At 41.4% G+C, this 18520-nt stretch overlaps 1 protein-coding gene across 1 annotated transcript in view; it reads right to left on the bottom strand.

Moving 5' to 3' along the window:
• Nucleotides 1-18520, bottom strand: part of PLAGL1 (PLAG1 like zinc finger 1) — a 47964-nt gene extending 29444 nt beyond the window's left edge. Inside the window, exon 1 of the mRNA XM_085299257.1 lies at nucleotides 18485-18520. The gene's annotated coding sequence lies outside the window, so the exon portion shown is untranslated. The remainder of the gene's footprint in view (nucleotides 1-18484) is intronic.

Raw genomic sequence — 18520 nt, 5'->3', positions numbered from 1 at the left:
CCATATGCCGCTGTATACATGCCAGCCCTCTCATTCCCAAACACAGCAGGCCATATGTTGTCACTGTCAAAGCAGTGTCATGAACTACTAGAGATTTCATCTCTCCCCTAAATTACTAGGGGAAATGATTTAATTTGCAAGCATTTGGTTTACAGAGCAATTACCTGTTAAAGCATCACACACAAGTTCTCCCCTTCCATATGGTTTGTGTCAGCAGTTTATCTACATCCTACCACACCTGGTCTGCAGCAGTCTCTTGGCAGGAAAAAGTCCAACCTCAGCCCATCTTCTCCCCATCCTTCAAGCATCTGCCACCCAGCCACATTCCAGTGACTTTGTGGTCCATGCATTAAACCCATTTAAGGTTTGGTTGAATCATTCTRTTGAATCATCTACTTTGATGGTAGTGGGGGGAGCAGGGAGAAGAAGAAGGAGCACATACATCCGCTGGGACAGCAGACCATTCCCCTTGGCATAAGGACAGTCATAGCTCAGAATGGCATCAGATGTGCTCTGAGTAATGTCCTCTACTTACCATCACCAGAGGTGCTATAGGTGTTGTTTCTACCAGAGTGGAGCTTGCCACATCGACCTACTGAGAACAGGGGAAGCAGAAGTACTCCACAGCAGCAGGCATTCCAGGGGTAGGGGAGGAAARGTGACGACCTGAATTGGTTAGACCACCCACAGCAGCACACAAAGTCAGATCACTCTTAGAGCTGGAAGAAAAGCTGTGTGATACACAGCAACACAAACAGATAAGTGGCGTCTTCACTGCACTCGAAATGCTCATCTATGCCTGGGGTGAGAGGGGAGATACTAGAAGCATGAGGAGATTCTCAATTCATTGATTACTCACAATCCGCTACAAAAAAATACAGCAGAAAAGTGCTGTTGCGCAGGTTGTCTCTTCCTTTCCCTCCCTTTTGTCCATACCGACAAGACTGCCTTCTTCAATCTGAGGTCAAGAGGAAATCAGTTTCCTAATGCTGCCATCTACCAACTGCTCCACGTGGCATGCAAGTGCCACTAGATGCAGATCACCTTATATAGATCTACACTCCTAACAGTCCTCCTAGGAGACGGTCAAAGGAACAAGACTCCACTGCAAAATGATTTGTCCTAGAGAACGAGGGCACTATGAAAAGGACAACCATAAATCACCAGGTTGTTTCTCCGTGGGCCCTCAAACACTGAGAGATTTTCTTTGTTCTTCCCTACAGAGGAAGACGAAGAAGCATTTGCAGCAGCAACCCCATAATGCCTATGTCCAGCACTTGGACTACAGATCAAGAGTGATGGCATCCTTGAGGACATCCCAAATCACTGCAACATAAGCCACAGAAGCCATCTGCAGAACACCAGAGCAGTAGGCCCACTGACATAAGGAACTACGTACTCCTCTTTTAGCAGTCAGCCATGGTGTTATCTTCGACAGACAGAGAACAATCACAGCAAGGGTGTATTTGCAGAGGCAAGGGAGCATAAGCAGAGCTAAGAGCTTCTTCATAAGCTGTTCCAACTCCTCCCTGTAGTTACCTTCAACATGGGCCCAGAACATCCCATCCTTCTAGCTGCAGAAAACAACCACCATATGCACTCTCCTGCTTCTAGGTCAGCCTTCCGGCAAATGAAGGGAGCTCTTGCACAGCGTATTGCACCCTGTCTAAAGGGGATGCAAGCACATGCAGAATGGCACATGCAGAGTCATGGCAGCCACTTATGCTGTGCCAACTAGGCACAGKGCCTGGTGGTTTCTGGTCACACTGGCAACTTGTCAATCTAAACTTAGGTAGTTGGCCACTGGCCATGTTGGCCTCAGTTTAACAGCCCCATTGGCTTCAGTGTTTTTCAGCGTTTTCACTTCTTTTAAATCACATTGGTCTTTATATGAAGCATTGCAGGTAGATTGGCCAAACTTGCTATGCTGCACACACAGCCAAATGAAGTTGAGTTTGTTTGCTTTTAAACATTCTTCTTTCTCATGAGTGGATAGGCAAAAGAGGAGGAARAGAGTGGGGGATATTTCCCACAAACAGAAACTGCAGCCCTGACAATTAATTTGAGGCAAGAACTTCTGGGGTCATAGCAGGCTTTCAGATAYCAGGAAATTAGCTTATGTATTTAGGACGAATAGCACTTGATGGAATAAGTATAAGAGATGGTTGACAGCATTTACAGACAGTAAGGCAGYGATTACAGGCATTCATTGAATGAGGAAATGTTCAGTGCCTGGTGGTGGGGAAAGAGGGTTATGCACTTGTAAGAGGCACTGAGGAAGGGTTCTGCACTGCAGGTCAGGCAGAGAAGGATGCTGCAGACGATGTTTGTGTAGGAGGTAAGTAGGACACTTTTAGGTTTGGKGATTTCTTGCTCAGTTGTTCCACCATTCCTACAAATTTAGATACTACGCATGTTGTGTTTTAGAAGTTATTGTAGTGGGCACACAACAAATGTGTATGGCTTGTGGTGGGTACATACTGTGGCTGTGGGAGAGTCCTGAGATTTCCATAGCCCCCAGAGGGAAAGGGAATGCCTSCTGCCTCTTTTGTTCTGATATGGATGATACAGAAGTAAGGAAATCAGTCAGAGAGTTTCTGGTAACGGTCCATGAGGCCCTACCTGAGGACAGGGGTCCATGCTGCAGCAGAGGGAAGGTGGCCCCCCACAAACAAATGCACAGCAGGGGAGACCAGTCTGCCCAGGACCTCTGAGATAGCTCATGATGTCCATAAGACGGATGTGAAGACTGTGAATGATGACCTTGATAATCAGCTTACTAACCATGGATATTCTCATTCCTAAACGGTTGAACGCTGACTGGCAGTACGAGGAGTAGCAAAGGCTGCCCACTCTACTCATCCTGTGCCTRCAACAACATCTGGATGAGGTTTCTGAAGGCAGGTCTCATCCAAAATCCTGTACTCACTGCAGGTTATTGCAGATTTCTAGGAGGATGATGCAGTCTCACCAATCAGCACTTGCTTCTCTGAACCTGAATCTACTCCTGATGAGAGAGGAGGTTCACTGCAAGGCAGGCCAAAGAACATATCCAAGAGGGACCTTCACAATATCTGCAATGCAAGACTGCAACTAGCTAGCCCTGCCTGCAATGCCGCAGCATTCTCACACTGATATCTGTGTCAGGGCTCACCCTTTGACCTGATGCTCTTCCAGAAGACATACATCTACTTTCCCTGGCATCCCTGTCCAGAAAGCAAGAGAAAAAGCAAGCACAGATGTGGAAAGAGATAACTAGCAGCAGGAGTAAAAGTTTGCATATTATCACCCTCACGCTGTCATTAGCTGCGTGATGATGTCATCTGCCTAAGAGAAATGACAGGATAACATGCTGTCTGCAGAAGACACCTATATCATGCAAAGATGAAGACCTGGAATACACTTTTTGAATTATCAATCCACTCTGAGCAGAACCACAGCTGTTGTGACCGAGAGAGCATCTACGACAGACTAGCTGCTTACAAACCCTCAATGGATGTTGCCAAGTTCCTTACGTAACCTACAGCACAATGGTCTGCCACAAAAAGCAACGCTGTTTTCCAGCGCAGGCATACTCTCGTAATGATCTGACACCATACGGCTCAAGAAGGCACCTCAGTTTCTTGCTGCATGCCAGAGAGATGTGTTAGTTAATCAGTTGCTGGAAGACTCCTCTCCTGAGGCTGTGAAGCCATCCCTCCACCTTACTCAGGCAGCTGAAAAGGGGACACTGTGTTATATTTCAGATATTGTAAAGAACATGCTGGACAACCAGGGCACTTGTACCTTTGCCTATAGATTCACACATCCTAAGGTAATCCTAAGGACTTACTGTTATCCAAGAACCTTTCATCTCATTTTAATGGAGTAAAGGTAAAATGCAAGCAAAAGAACTTTTTCAAAACATATAAACAAAGTAACACAATTGCAAGTGTCCTTAAGATACAGAAGCAAAGACCTGACAGGAAAACCACACTTAACCTACTTACATTGTAAGAGATTAAATCAGGAAGAGCTCTCTTCCCCCTTATGGCAATTGGTTGTCAGGGTTTCTCTTTCAGCAGGCCTTCTGCCTCATGTTGCACCCGTGAGAAAGCACACCTTCAGCAGACAAGGCAGCTATTATACAGCCTTAAAATCCCATTAGCGTTTCCCCCTTGTTCCATTTTGGCTATCACTAGCATTTGCGTATAGGCCATCTGTATTTATGCTTACACAGTTTCTGTTCTCTTGAACTGATGAAAGAGAAAGAAAATTATAATGAAATAGAAACCATTTAAGCACTAACAGAAGAAAAATAATATGCAGGGCCAAAATCTCCATTCAGAAATACTTATATAGATTTTGTGAATCTTTCCTAAAATTTTTTTTTTAACCCCACATGTGCATCCACAATCAGGATTTGGTCTATGTTAAGTACAACTCATCAAATAGCTACCAGTGAAAATCTGTGTATTTTGTATTGACTGCAGAGCAGCCCTTAATGGAAAAACTATTAAACATACCTATACATTCATAAAATCACAATAGTTTTGAATTATGTAATTATTTTATAATTTAAAATAGCATAGCTCTTTTACCATTACAGTATTTTACTATCTTTTCTTGATTAAACAAAGAAGTTCAGCATAACAACATAGAAGCATTTGCATCCCAGTTTTAGCAATCTGCCTCATCGATATTGCAGAAGTGGCCTCACATGGAAGTCTGACTTGTGAATGCAAAAACTAACAACAATTGTAAGACATAGATGGAGTATCTCTTTTACAAAGGACTATGCCGATATAAAAGAACTGTGCACAAAACTACAATGGAGACAATGTGGGAAGAAAGCAGTAATGCACTCAAGGATGTGGTTTCTCTAATAAGTTTACCAAGAATATTTTGTACAGCTTCTTGATACGTTTTGAAGTGTRTATATTTATATACAYACACACACACACACACACAAATGCATAAATATAGTACTGCTGCTGAAGGATATTTTGTAGCTTTATAAGCATTTCTAAAAATTAAATGGCTTGGTATGCAAGCAACAAAGAGCCCTGCCAATTTCCAGTGACTTCAAGAGTTCAGGCATTCCATTGACTTCAATAATTTTTGGACTATTATTTTGCCAAAGTTATGCTGATTTATAAATTCTGACAGAATGCACAAAAGAAGTCCTGTCTTTCCATTCTTTGCACCAACTGGTCAATTCTAATCTGGTTACAATCACCTCTGCATACAGCACCATGAAATATGGTCCACATATGAGCCTAATCCCTCCAAGTCTATTTCCAGTTTAAAAAAAAAATCAATTTTCATGAAAAGCAGACACACTTGATATCCTGTGTCTTATAGAAAACCCAAAGACAAAAAATCCCACACAACTCACTCTGTTTCTAGGCAAGCAAGTTTGCCCTATTCTGAAAYAGGGCAATATTTCTCATCAAAGTTTTCCTTGCCTCATGTCACTTGATGTTGGTCTACTCTGGTCAGCAAAAAACTAGTGTCAGATAATACATCAAGGAGAGTCTTTGTCCAGCTCCTATTCACTGATGGCAGAAGAAACCCTAGTAAACCATATTTTTAAGAAGAGAGAGCAAAAAAAAAAAACAGATAAATTCCAAGTATGTCAGAGAGAACCTTGGTGTAAAATCTTAATCCAATGCTCAGAAAGAAATGAAACTGCATATATCTGATTTTACACTGTTACATTTTGTTGCTTGATTGTTCCCGCATCAGCTTGAAGCATTAGCAGTTGCAGGCCCACAAACGTCCTGACTTCAAGCGAGGAAGAGTCTTGAAGCCCAGCTTTTTTGGGGACAAAACCCAAGACAGTCCATGGAGGGAAGCAGCGCACCTGCAGGGGTTCCTCAAGCTCTGGGGCTGGGAACTCCAGCGGACGGCTACGGCAGGGCATCTGCCAGCCCTACGGGGCCCCAGGGACGGGTCCCAAATGCCTTGTTCCTCCTTACCAAGGGCTGCATTGCAGCCTGGCTTTGCAAAGCACTCAGCTCTCTGATCTTGATCCAGCAAGGCTTTTCTGCTTTTTGCCTGTATGCTGCCACCATTGACTTGAAGGGAACCATTTGTACATGCAAAGACAAACCACCCTTCGTTATTTTGCTGGGTCAAGATCAAGGCACCAAACATCTTTCTGGATGCTTGTTTTGTTATGAGAAACAGTTGAAAGAAGCTAAAAAGAAGTCTTGAAAGTGTGAGTTTAAAAAAGCCTAAAGACCCAGGAACATTCCTTAAATAGCTTGCATTCCACAGCAGAGGGCAAAAACATTTCCATTTCAATGACTCTGTAGAGAAGTTGCTGGTCTACTTGTTGAAACTCAGGACTAAACCAAAACAAAGCAAACACAAACCCCACCTGCATGAAACCACGTGAAAAACATTTTTTTTTCTGTGAGATGCTCTTCCTTAACACATTGCCTAAACCATTTTCATCATTTTAGACYTGAATTTTAATATTCCTTTTAAGAAGAGGCATTCGCTGTAGGGGAGAGCAGTCATTTCCACTTTTCTCAGATTGACAGGCAGATTTCTTTTCTTTTTCCCTACACACAACTGCATTCTCTTCAGGCAACCTACCACAATAAAGTCAACAAGTCTCCTGGAGCTAAACAAAGGTTTTACAAAARACTTGGCCTTAACAGTATCGTCTTTAATAAGCTCACTACAAATAAAACATACTAGTAGCTGCCAGCTTTCCAACATGACAAATCAAACCCACAGCAGAGAGACACAGATGAACCAGCTGGTAAGCCCACACGCTGCAACAATCACACCTGTGACCAAAAAGGGGGAATACTGCCATATTTAGTAACAACTTCAACAACATAACTGAATTTCAGGAAATCATAAAAATAGATTAGTTATCTGGAAGCCAATCTCTTACTTACATATCTTGCTTAGATCACAGTATTTTAAAATCTTCCGGCTTTGGATACTCACAAACATTGCACACATCTACGTCATCATCCACATGTGAGTATCTGGCATCTTTCTATTTCAGGGCAGCGTTGCTGCTATATTACGTGAATACTAATATTCAGATTACTCGGTCAAATTCTACTTTCAGAGTTACAGTGCAGATTCTTTAAAAGCTTTAAGATTCAATGCTGTGAAATTAYAATTAACTTACTGTGGAAGTTTACCTGAAAAAGGACTTCAGGTTCACAATACAGGTATTTTTACAGGTTATCCGCACACATTTTTAGATGCGTCACACTTAGTGAAGTGCTTGAGTGGTCTGAAGAAAGYAACGATAACACTAATACATCCTCAAAACTCAAGCTAGAGTATAAACAAAGATTTTTAACAGGATAAGAATTTATTATGTGAGGAAGAAAGATAAGTTACTGATTTTTTTAATTAAGTGCCACAAATGTTGCACTAGTTAACAGGTATCCGCCACTTCCCTCAAATTTGTTTGCCACSTGAATGCTCCGAGATTTTCTGTCAACTGGAGTTGGACTTGCCACTGGCAAATTCAGCAGTACGAACCTAAGTTCTTTCACCCTTATYCGTATTTGTGAAATGATGTGATATTTCATGAAAAATCCAACTTATCATTTCATGTGCTTCAGGTGCAAAGGGCTGTTATTAAAGCTAATTTACTGAACTCGAGCCATTACATTAAATCATCAGGGATCATCAGRGATCAAATCATCAGGGATTCCAATAAGTTCTACTGGAACTAAGTCATTCTTCCAGTTATAATTTATTTTTCTCTTTTTTAAAAAAGTACGTTAATTTTAGGAGTTATCTTTCAAAATAGTGTTTAGAATGTCTAAGGTATCCAATTAAAAAAAAAAAAAAATCAAAATCCTCCAAACACTGCATATATACACTTGATTAATGAAAATTACACRTTTTCAAATACTATTTGGCTTTTTCCTTAATTTTTTCTTGTGTAGACCACATTGTTGATTTTCAGAATCATTATATTGCTGCATAATCAAAGTGTGGCTCACAGATTATTCCTGAGTAAACACAGATATAGATACATATGCAATACACTGAATCCGCATTCATATTCAGCTTAACAACCTCTTTCTCAGATAAAGGAGAGAGGAAAAAGTTGCTCCTCGCWGACAACTAAAGATCAGCTGAACCTCTGGTGTTTCCAAACTGAAAGCTTGTAACATAACGTTATAACTAGACCCCTTCCTTTCACAGATCTGCTTTGGAAGCCTTCTCAGCAACYGTAGGATGCACAAATTTTGCTGGGATCTTGTGCCACTTCTTGCACATTACTCAAACAAGAAGCCAAAAAACGCTGCATTAAATGTACAATGTTCATGCTTGTTTAAARTTGCAGTCTTGCAATTTCATCCTGCATAGTAACATAGTCTACTTTTTTCTGAAGCAAAATTGAAATTGGAATAAATTAAAGGAGACTGGCTGTTGTCTGTGMCAGCTTCTTTTTTTCAATACTGGAGAATGAGGAAGGAATTTTGAAGTCAGAATAACAACACCAAGGCTGAACAGCCCTGTAGAGACTGGGAAGGAAGAGTTCAGCAACTATCTCCACAGAATGAAGAAACACCATGGTTACGAAAATAAAAATTAACTTCAAAATCAATACGAAACTAGAAACCTGAAATTTGGTGCAMCACGGATTAATGAATGGCAAATACAAGCATATATAAAACATACCCAGTATTTCAGTAGTTCATCATTTTTATTATAGTCATTTATCCACCTGGCTTTTTTTTTTCCAGAAACAAACTTGGATTCTCTTTAATYTCTTCAAGGGCTCCAGCCATGGAGAGAAAGAAGATCATTTATCAAGTTAAACATTATTTCTGATATAGAAAAGCTCGTAACAATAATCTAGAAAAAAATCTGGTGATCTTYAACCTTTCATTAAAAGTTCAGCAAGAGGTCATTTGTCCTTCTTATTTCTGCACWCAGTTACGTGACCTCTTCAACTCCCAACTTTGACATTTGAAGCATTCATTCAGTTTGGTTCAGCGAGTTAATGGAAAGTAACCCAAAACAACCCARACATTTGACATTTGTACCCCAGGTTACCAAAAGGCCATTCGAATAATTTCTAAAGTCTCTGTGAACATATTCTGTGAGATGATCATACAGGACGAGAGGTCTGCAGGAAGAAGAAATTAGGGTAATTCAAAAGCCCCCACCATAGGCTACTTAGAGTGCCAGTAGAACTATCAGAGCGTATTTCACTTGTTGCACCATGACATTCTAGCCTCCAACATCTGCTACAGTGTTAAAAAAAAAACAGGATTTCTAACAAATGGTCCATGTCATCACATGGTAACCAGATTAGCATTAGGAGAATCATTATCATTCAGAATCAATGCTCTGCTGGGACATGCTGAAGGCACAGTTCACAGTTTTCCCAAAGACGTTGTTTTAAGCTGTCCTGCAACTCCATAGGTTCACCTTTTGCTAAAATRAATGATTAAAAAATTATTACCTTTTGCAATTTAACTGAGTCTGGAATCCAATTATGCCATTAGAAGTCTGATAGCAACTTTAGAACTTAAATAGATCCACGGTATTTCTTGCTATCAGATTGGAATTTAGAATAATCCATAATCAGATTATTCATCTTCATAGGAAATCAGATGATTAATGAAATGATGAGTGTAAATCACCAGCCACAAAGACAATTTAGAGAGATTTAAATAGTCTCATAAATTAGAGAGTTTGACAAGTAAAAAGTATTATATTAATATATCCCGCTAATATTTTCCAGATCTAAAATGTACTCATTTTACATTGTCTTCAAGTATTTTGTGAACTCTTTTACTGATTTAGGTATGAAATAATATTTAAAATGTTTGAATTTTTATATACTAAAAATCTTTTCCAAATAATTTAAAAAGTTAATAATCATTTCTGCAATGTCCTATTTTAAATTACTTTCAAATGCCAACTATTTTAAATGCTGATAAAAAAGCTGAAAAAATCAGCAAAAATTTGACTAACCATTTTTTAATGAAGATCCATAACTCCTTCTCAACTGACTCACATTGATGACCTCTAATACGCTCTCACACACTCTGTAACTCAACATTTTTGCTAGAGATTCAGAGCATAAAATTTCCTTTTTATAGACACCTGTAAATATTTGTCTGCACGAGCACTGATGCTTGCAAAGATCAAAGAGTTCTAAGACTCAAGCTGTAATGCAGACAAATCACAGAAACTGAAAGAATAACTTACAGAAAAGAAAAAACCCACTCTTCTCTCTTCTTTTAGAATAAGATAGAGTGAAAATCAAGTTAGTCTCTCATTCATTCTTGTTTTCTTTTCTTCCTCATCTATACTTCTCTTTGGGTCAGGGCAGCATCTCTTCATTTTGCTGGAAAACTAGTATAAATTATTAATAATCAATGAGCTTCACATACCCTAGCAAACTCAGTGAAAAAGCTGTACGCCAAATTCACGATTTTAAAATCAAGCAGAAATGTGATTTTGAAAAGGGAAGGAGGATGATTCTGTCTATCATTCTTGCTAAGAATAACTGTGTGTAAACGTGCCCAGGGCAAGTAAAGATGATTTCCAAGTGTGAAAATTATTCTTGTCACTGGCAGCTGTTGCGAGGGAGTAACAGGGCCCAGAAGCCCTGCTGGGCAGGAGCACTGATAAGAATATCATTAAGGTCCATCTGCAACTTCCAGGATATCTAAAGCTCCTCTGGAATCTTTCGTTCCAAGCAAAAGTAAAAATCCAAAGTGACATGTTTCCAAAGCAGGGCACCGTGACTGTCCATATGCTGTAAGAAATGTTTCATCCTCTCGCCTTCCGTGCCTTGTGCTCRCAGAAGGCAGAACACAGAATATTTTTTAGAACTACAGAATGTCAATCAAGATCTTTACAGCTTTCACATTAAACGTTACGCTAACTTTGCCTACTTGCTTGCTTGTTTTGTACGGAAAGGACTGCCAGGTTTGCGAAAACGGGTAAGTCGTGAACCAGTCAGAATACTTCCAGTAAACCACACTTTTATCCAAAGACACTGAGTTACTGAAACCAAAGCAGTTTTCAGAAATGTCAGTTTCGGTGAATTTGTAATGAAGCAGCRATTTGTAATGAACAGCTATAGGCTCCCTCATCTGGGATATACCAGGCCCCCTGTTGACTGTGGAAATCCTCACCTAACATGATTTCCCTTGATCTCATCAGCACCTGCTGGCACCACCAAAATTCGCAAGGCCTATTTTGTCTGCCTGGTTTACAGGCAGCAAATGATGCCTTTGCACCGGACACGTCACATTCTCATTTTWAAATTTCCTTTCCATGGGCAGTGCTCTGACAGCAGGGTGGGGAGGAGCAGCTTCATCCAAGTGACTGTGGATCCATCCTGGTCAGCAGCCCAGAGCTCCTCTTGGATGAGCACCAAGAACACAGCAAGGTTGTATTTCAACAGGCAAATCACCTGATTTCAACAGGCAAATTGCCTGCTGCTGCTTCACTGCAAGAAGCTGTGGTGTGCAGTGGTATTAAGTCACCTGTTTAATTAACACGGGTGACTGCTGCTAAGCACAGTCAGAGCAGAAAATAGTTACGTTGGCTCTTACTAGCTCCTTGTTTAATGAGYTAAAAATACAAATCCCCTTGGGAAAGGCATAATGGATTCTGCTTCCCCAATGATGCAGGTGAGCCATAACTCCCACCAAGATATAAGAAAAAAAGAAAGGCCTGAAAGTAGCCTGGTTGGTATGTGTAAAGTTTTTTGTTGTCTAGAATATTAAAAGCTTAGCAAAATCCTCCTTGTGCAGAAGGTTAAGATTTGAATGAAACATCTGGATTTGAATGAAACTTCTTATGTTAACAAAACACATCTCTAGGGTTTGTACTGTTTTTCCACCTAGCAGTTTCTCGTCTATTCTTCAATCCAACTTCAGTTATGTTGACAGTAACTTCTTTCCTTTAGCTAATACTTTCCGGTACTTCATTATCTTTCTTTTGCCTTTTGTTGCTGCCTTATTCCAGATCTGTGCTGAGTACTGCCGCTTCCCTTCCTTTTACACCACCAACCTTGACTTTGCACGTACACTCAACACACCACACATGCGGAGATGACTCTCTTTCTCTTCCTGACACTGAGTGAATAGTCACCTCTCTGGGGACAAAATACACTTTGAACTAGTCGTGTTTTTAAAATGTACTTCACTGGTCCTTCAATTGTTTATTATTGCATGGCAACATAATGCTTAGATTCTCAGTATCTTTTCTGGGTGGGACGACAATCCGTCAAGGCACTGGAGAACAGAATTTCACGCTTTATAAATCACATATATATTGCTCAGCCTTGCAGCGCTCTCTTTGTTTTCATCTTTAAAAAAAGCCRTATCAGCTCTAACGTTACTTATTTCTGTAGGATAGAACAGAATAGGGCAGACAGGACGAACAAATGGTGTTGATCACATTATACAGCTGTGGGGAATATTCTAGCCAAAGTAATCTAACAAAGTTAAAATGACAGMTAATGACCAAAAAGCAGGTAGGACTTTTACTGTTGTGCTTCTCTCTGGAAGATGTACATGATACCTTTGCAGAAGATGCCTTTCTTTTGCCTCAACAGTCCTTCAACACTATTCACAGCAACAAAACCTGGAAACGTGGACTAAGCAGAGGAGGAGAGTAAAATGCTGCCCACTGCACTACATTTGTTTGCTACTGTATTTGCCATCATAGATTAGCTACTGCTACCCTATAACATCTTCCTAAGTGCAGTTCTACTTTGGACCCTGAAAAAAGGCATGGCATGTCTATGCTGGCTTTCTTACCTGTGCCATAGTAGAAGACTTGGAGCAAATGATGTATCACAGCTTTGTCTGCTCTAGATATCGGGTGGGCCGCACAGGGCACAACAGCAGTTTCTTTGCTCTCTGTGCATCTACCCTACAGGCCTCTCTAGCCCACCTGCATCACGCTTGGGATTTGTATGCCCCTTCCACAGGGYTGACCGCACCAGTGGCCACATTCTATGCATGCTACAAGCTGCTGCTCAGCATTTGGTACAAACACATATTTCTTGCCACAGTTCTTTAGATGATTTTTTGAGAGGCAATGGCATCAGGAGACTGATATGGGGATGCTGCCTCCCAGCAGGATGAGCCTGGAAAAGTTATTAATTTGTGGATGAACCTTGCCATGCTGCAGTGAGTAGCTCTCCCGAACTGGCTACCCAGAGCACATACAGCTTTTCCCAGCATGGAAACTTAGTATCACTGCAAGGATGAAGCATACTGCCTTCTGTGCAGTGACTGGGGTGAGCCATCCCATACGAGGAGTTTCTGTGATGGGACTGCTCTGGCAGATCGCCTGCAAGGCCCCTCCATGCATATAGTTCACAATTAGCATTACAACAACTCTGTGTGCAACACATGGGTCTGGACAGCCACCAGCTGARCTACCTTACCTCTTTAGCCCACTCTGCCCACAAGTTCTCCCTTGTCAGAAGACCCACTGCACCRTATGAGACAAAAAGAATAGTATCAATTTACACACATATCTTCCATTATACCTCATTGTACAAAGGAAACAACTACCCTGCTTCTCACCAAGATGTACATAAAAAGGCATGAACAAGCATCCTCCAAGGACCGACCCACTTGGTGCTTCCTCAGAGCAGGGGCAGTAGGGAAGGAGAAGGAAGCGACAGCGAACCTGTCTGCATGACACCGGACCAACTCCCAGCAGTGAGGGGGGATGAGGGTTAGCACTTACTCTCTGACTTCTGTGGGCAAGACAGGGCTGGCGGGTTATCTTTGCCCAGTGCTTGAGCATTGGTGAGTCAGGACGAGGTGCCACTCACAGCAGACTGTGTGTCCCTGTGACTTCCCTACACCTTGTCTTATGTTCCAGTAGCAGCAGCAGCTGAGCTGAGATGAATGAGATGAAATGCACAGTTTCCTCTCCTCACAGCTACTTTTTCAGGCTCTTCATTGACGCAGACAAAAACTACTGTTTTCTTTTGTATCTGTTTAATGTCTTCAAAGGTTTAGTAGCAACTCAAAGACCTAAACCTTTTTCTTCACTTCCAAGTTGAGGTTCTCTAGAGAAAAAATATCAACTATGAAAAAATAACTAAGATGCTGAGTTACCAATCCAGCATGATTCAGCTGACCTTGAACCCTCTTACAACCCACCACCAGGCCTAGAAATGCATGTTTTATGGTTYGGCATTTTATTTCTACTGAAGTTTTTTAGGGGTTTAGCGAGGGAATATCCAGTATCAATGAGTCCAGAGACGTCCTTTTAAAATCAAAGAAATTGAATGGGAGAAAACATAGGGAACTAATCAATGTGATGGGACACACATAATCTCTCTAACTCATCAGAATTATAAATTAATGCCTTATCATACAATTTATAGACTTGGAATTATGAGCGGTAATGCTATTCAAAAYGTACAAATTTCCCTATCTCAAGTTGCTTATGGAACAGCTTCTACTAAAATAGTGTCCTAGGTGCAGGAAGGAGAAGTTAAAAGCAGACTTATTCTTCCCTCAAAGACAGAATTAGTTTACCAGGGTATCCCTGGTACTGGTTTAGCACAGCCATTCAGGCCATTTTACAGTGTGAGATGAATCTGTACCGTACCTATATGGTACAGATTGCTTCTCACAAAAAGCAGAGAAAAGGAGCGAATACCAGAAGCACAGGGACAAAGATATTGTCTCTTTTAAGATCTTCATATGGGGAGACAGCCTGAACCTGAAACACTCTTCTAAAGCGAATGCCAAATAGTCTATATTCAGAAGAATTCAGTGAAGAAAGAAATAAGTCAGCAATAAAGTAAAGCTAGAAGTAAAATGTTTACTTGATTATCCTCGGGATGTGCATGGAGTTAAACTTCATGATCAACTTTCAGGATTTTCCTATACAGTATTCAAGGAGACTGACCTTCTCTCTGTCCTAACTTTTGTTATTTCCTGCTAGTTACCATAAAATAGTATCCTTGGCATCATTTTAAAGAGATTTCCTACTTCTTTCCATACACACGGGAAAAGAGCAAACAGTTTCTTCTGGTTTTAGTGATTATTAAATGGTGTGGCAGGTTGTACAGTGGCACATGCTTAAGTAGCAGTGTGTGATTGCTGTCCTCTTGGCATTTGCAAGTCTCTTTTGATTCATGCTTATCTTTCAAAGCAGGAACATCTTAAAATAAAACTTCAGTGAAGCCAGTAGGGAATTAGTTGGCAATGTGTATTTTAAATATGCCCTGGTTCTGCAAATGTCTTGTGAGCAAGATTACTCTCACTAAAGTCAAGAGGACTATGTATGTCTGTAAAGTTAGGTATAAGCTTCAAGTGCTTATGAATGAAACTTACACCAAACAACAGCGCACACTGTCTTACGTGCCTTGCTTGTATTCATCTATGGGTGGCGTGAGGGGGACGGTTTGATTTCTTTCCCTTTTTAAACATCAGCCAAGAGGTTAAGCGTGTGACGGAAAGAAAGAAGGGACAGAGTCCCAGGTCCTAACCCCTATAACACATTGTGGAAAAAATGTGTTGTAAGAATCTGGGGGGAATTATCTGATGCTTTTTCCCTTCCACTGAGTCCTGGCAGAGGGTCACGCAGGGGAAGAAGAAATGTGTTTGCTCACAGAGCTCAACAACAAGGAGATTCTGATTACAGAGMGGATTATGGAATTGAAAGGAAATAGAAGTTATTGTCTTTAGTTATGGAGCATGAATCTGTGACCCGCTGGCTTARTGTCTGTTTCCAAAATGAATGCAAAACAAGTGTCTATGTTAAAAAAAAAATCTGCAAGCAATGTACTCAAAATAGTTTTAACTCTCCCTTTTTATCTTAAAAACACTCAGTACAGTTTGAAATAAATTTGAAGATGCCAATCTAAGGCTTCAACCTGGCTAAACTTGGAGACCCAAGTATGTGATTTAACAGCCCCTGCTGCCTTTAGGAAATAATCACTTGTTTTATTTGTTTGCTTTCTTGTACAGAACTACTCATACCTCCCCTGACTGCTCTCAATCTGACACACAGGTCCAAAGGCAAGAGCATACTTCTGATCTTATTTCTAGTTTGTATCYCCACTCATCTCAGCTTACACTTCTTACACAAATTACCCCATTATCAATATGCAGCATCTGCCATAAATTCTGAACCATCAGGTCCTGTTTAAACATCACAATCATACGCCCTGAGACYCTTCAAAAACCGAGAACACTGTGCCAATCAGCCTATTACATAGTTATAGTATTCCAGGAATGACACYGGTTTCCATTAGGCTTGCAAATGAGATTTTGACTACTTTGACTTACAATGCAAGGCAACTAAGTGCACACTAGTGGTGGAAAATTCACCGAATGCATAGCCGCACCACAGCAGCAAACACACGCAATATCAAATAATAATCACACAATTTGTCACTGATCCTGTCACTGTATCCGTATTCCCATTTAGTGCAACTGCTCATGTTCCACCCTGAACCACCTGCCCGGCACATTCTCGTTTTGTGTTTTACGGTATTACTGTTGCTYGTTCATAGAGACGGACTGGTGCTGTATGAAGAGACAGCAAAAGTGAATTCCTAATGACAGCATTTTTATTTCTCCCCAGAGAAGGGCCAGAACACTACAGAGGTGTTGCACGTGCAGAATCAATAAAACACTGCAAACCTGGCAAGAAGAATAAAGAGAAGTTTTCTTGCAGAAAGAATATGCCAGACCCAACACATGGGAGGAGAACAGACATTTCATCACTGTAGTGCTGCAGGCTCCAGCATACTACCCTCCCCCGAAAAGACAGCAGTCAGCCCCTCAAAGAGATCAATGGGAGTCAGTGAGGGAAGAGAAAAGGAGACCTCTTCTTTGAAATGCTACTGACCTCTTGACCAAAAAATGTAATGGTATCATGATACCATTTCACACTAATGATTTCAAAAAAGTACCACTTCCCACTACTGATTTCAGCACAAAGTGAGCAAGAAAAGTTCAAGTTGRAACAGCAGCACTTGACACCCTGCATGGCTGCAAGTGCTTAGACAAAAGACTAAGACCTATCAGACCTTTTGCCAAGCATCGAGACAACTAAGAACCAGGTCCCAGGCGGTGGTGTTAATTTTACAACTGCAATATTGAGAGGGCTGATTAAGTAATAACTTAAAAAGTACTTCTGAAGGACCAGGCCATCACAGCAAAGGCTCTTAAACCAGACTTCCATGAGCGTTGAGGAAGAAACAGCAGTGCTGTGAGGGCTTTCTCGACTTGGAACCTCTTCCTTCATTTTGTCAGATTTGTTAATCTTTTGGCAATAATGCAAAGTACATCCACTCCTGTCATTTCTGGAAAAGAAGATACATGTATTTGTATTTACTAGTGAACACACTCGTCATCAAGATGATATAAATAGTCCTGTATGTTGGACAAAGTGCCCAAATATTATGTACCCAAAACATAGCATGGATTTTGTCCCATAAAGCCTTTCATAAATTAAAAGACAAAAATTAATCACCCCTCTTGACTTTATTTCAACCCCCATTTTAAAGACAGTTAATACTACTTAGTGCTCTTATCCAAATAATTTAAATCTGTTCTACAGCACTCTACAAAAGCGGTTAGCAACATCGGCCCTGTTTTGTAAGGAGGTACATACTGTCATGCCTGAACCACACAGGAAAAGCAACAGCACTTGCAGAAAAGTTTGGCTGTCCTGACTTCAACTTTCAAGAAACTATCACTTAGACGTGGGACTCAGATTTTTAACAGGAAAAAACAAAAATTAAATTTTAAAAAGTTATGTGCCCTTTATAAAAACACGAATCTTATCATGAGGCAAAACCTTTCTCTCCCAGAAAAAAGAACTCGTGTTTCCCATAGGAGCCGATGACAGCTAAAGACCTGACCACAGCAAGCTGTCATCCTGCTGAAGATGGATGAAATACTGACRTAAACTGCCCTGTGGTGGCTTAAGATGGCAGGAATTTTGAGGCAAGCGTTGAGAACCGTTGGCGAGTGGTGGGTATATACTTGGGCCCACAGCTGGTTTAACRAGGAAATAAACCTCCCAGGTCAAAACACAGTTTCATGCTACAGGGCTGCTACTRCAGAGCGCGCGTCAAAAGACAAGTCAACCACCGCGCATCCGCTTTGCAGAAGCCTTTTAGATTTAGCGTGACRGAGTCGAAACACTCAAGAAAGYGCAGCCGAAGGCAGACAGGCCCCCRCCACCGCCGCRGCCCCCGCTGCCGCCCCGGTTCTGAGGCCTTTTTATTCCCGAAGCCGGCCGGGGCCCAGACGCCGCAGCCCACCCCGAGGCTTTTGCAAAAGGCGAAGAGGACAAGTTGGGGTGGGGGGGAAGAAGTGGCCGGGGGCAGAGGCTTGTGAGAAAGTTTAGCGGAAAAATAATTAAATAAATAGACAGACAGATAAAAGCAGGCTCCTGAGGGCGGACGCATGTGGTGTAACTCGCTTTCCGCGCCGCGGCAGGGAGCTTTCCCGTGCGCGGGACCCCCCGGCGCGGCCACGCTCACCTCATGGCCCGGCTCCGCGGGGCCGCCCGCGCCCGC

The sequence above is a fragment of the Rhea americana genome, unplaced genomic scaffold (assembly GCF_003343005.1).
Source record: "Rhea americana isolate MKP2758 unplaced genomic scaffold, rheAme1 scaffold_149, whole genome shotgun sequence".
NCBI classification, from domain to species: domain Eukaryota; kingdom Metazoa; phylum Chordata; class Aves; order Rheiformes; family Rheidae; genus Rhea; species Rhea americana.
Note: the sequence above shows the minus strand (reverse complement) of the source record. Positions and strands in the feature narration are given on the sequence as shown.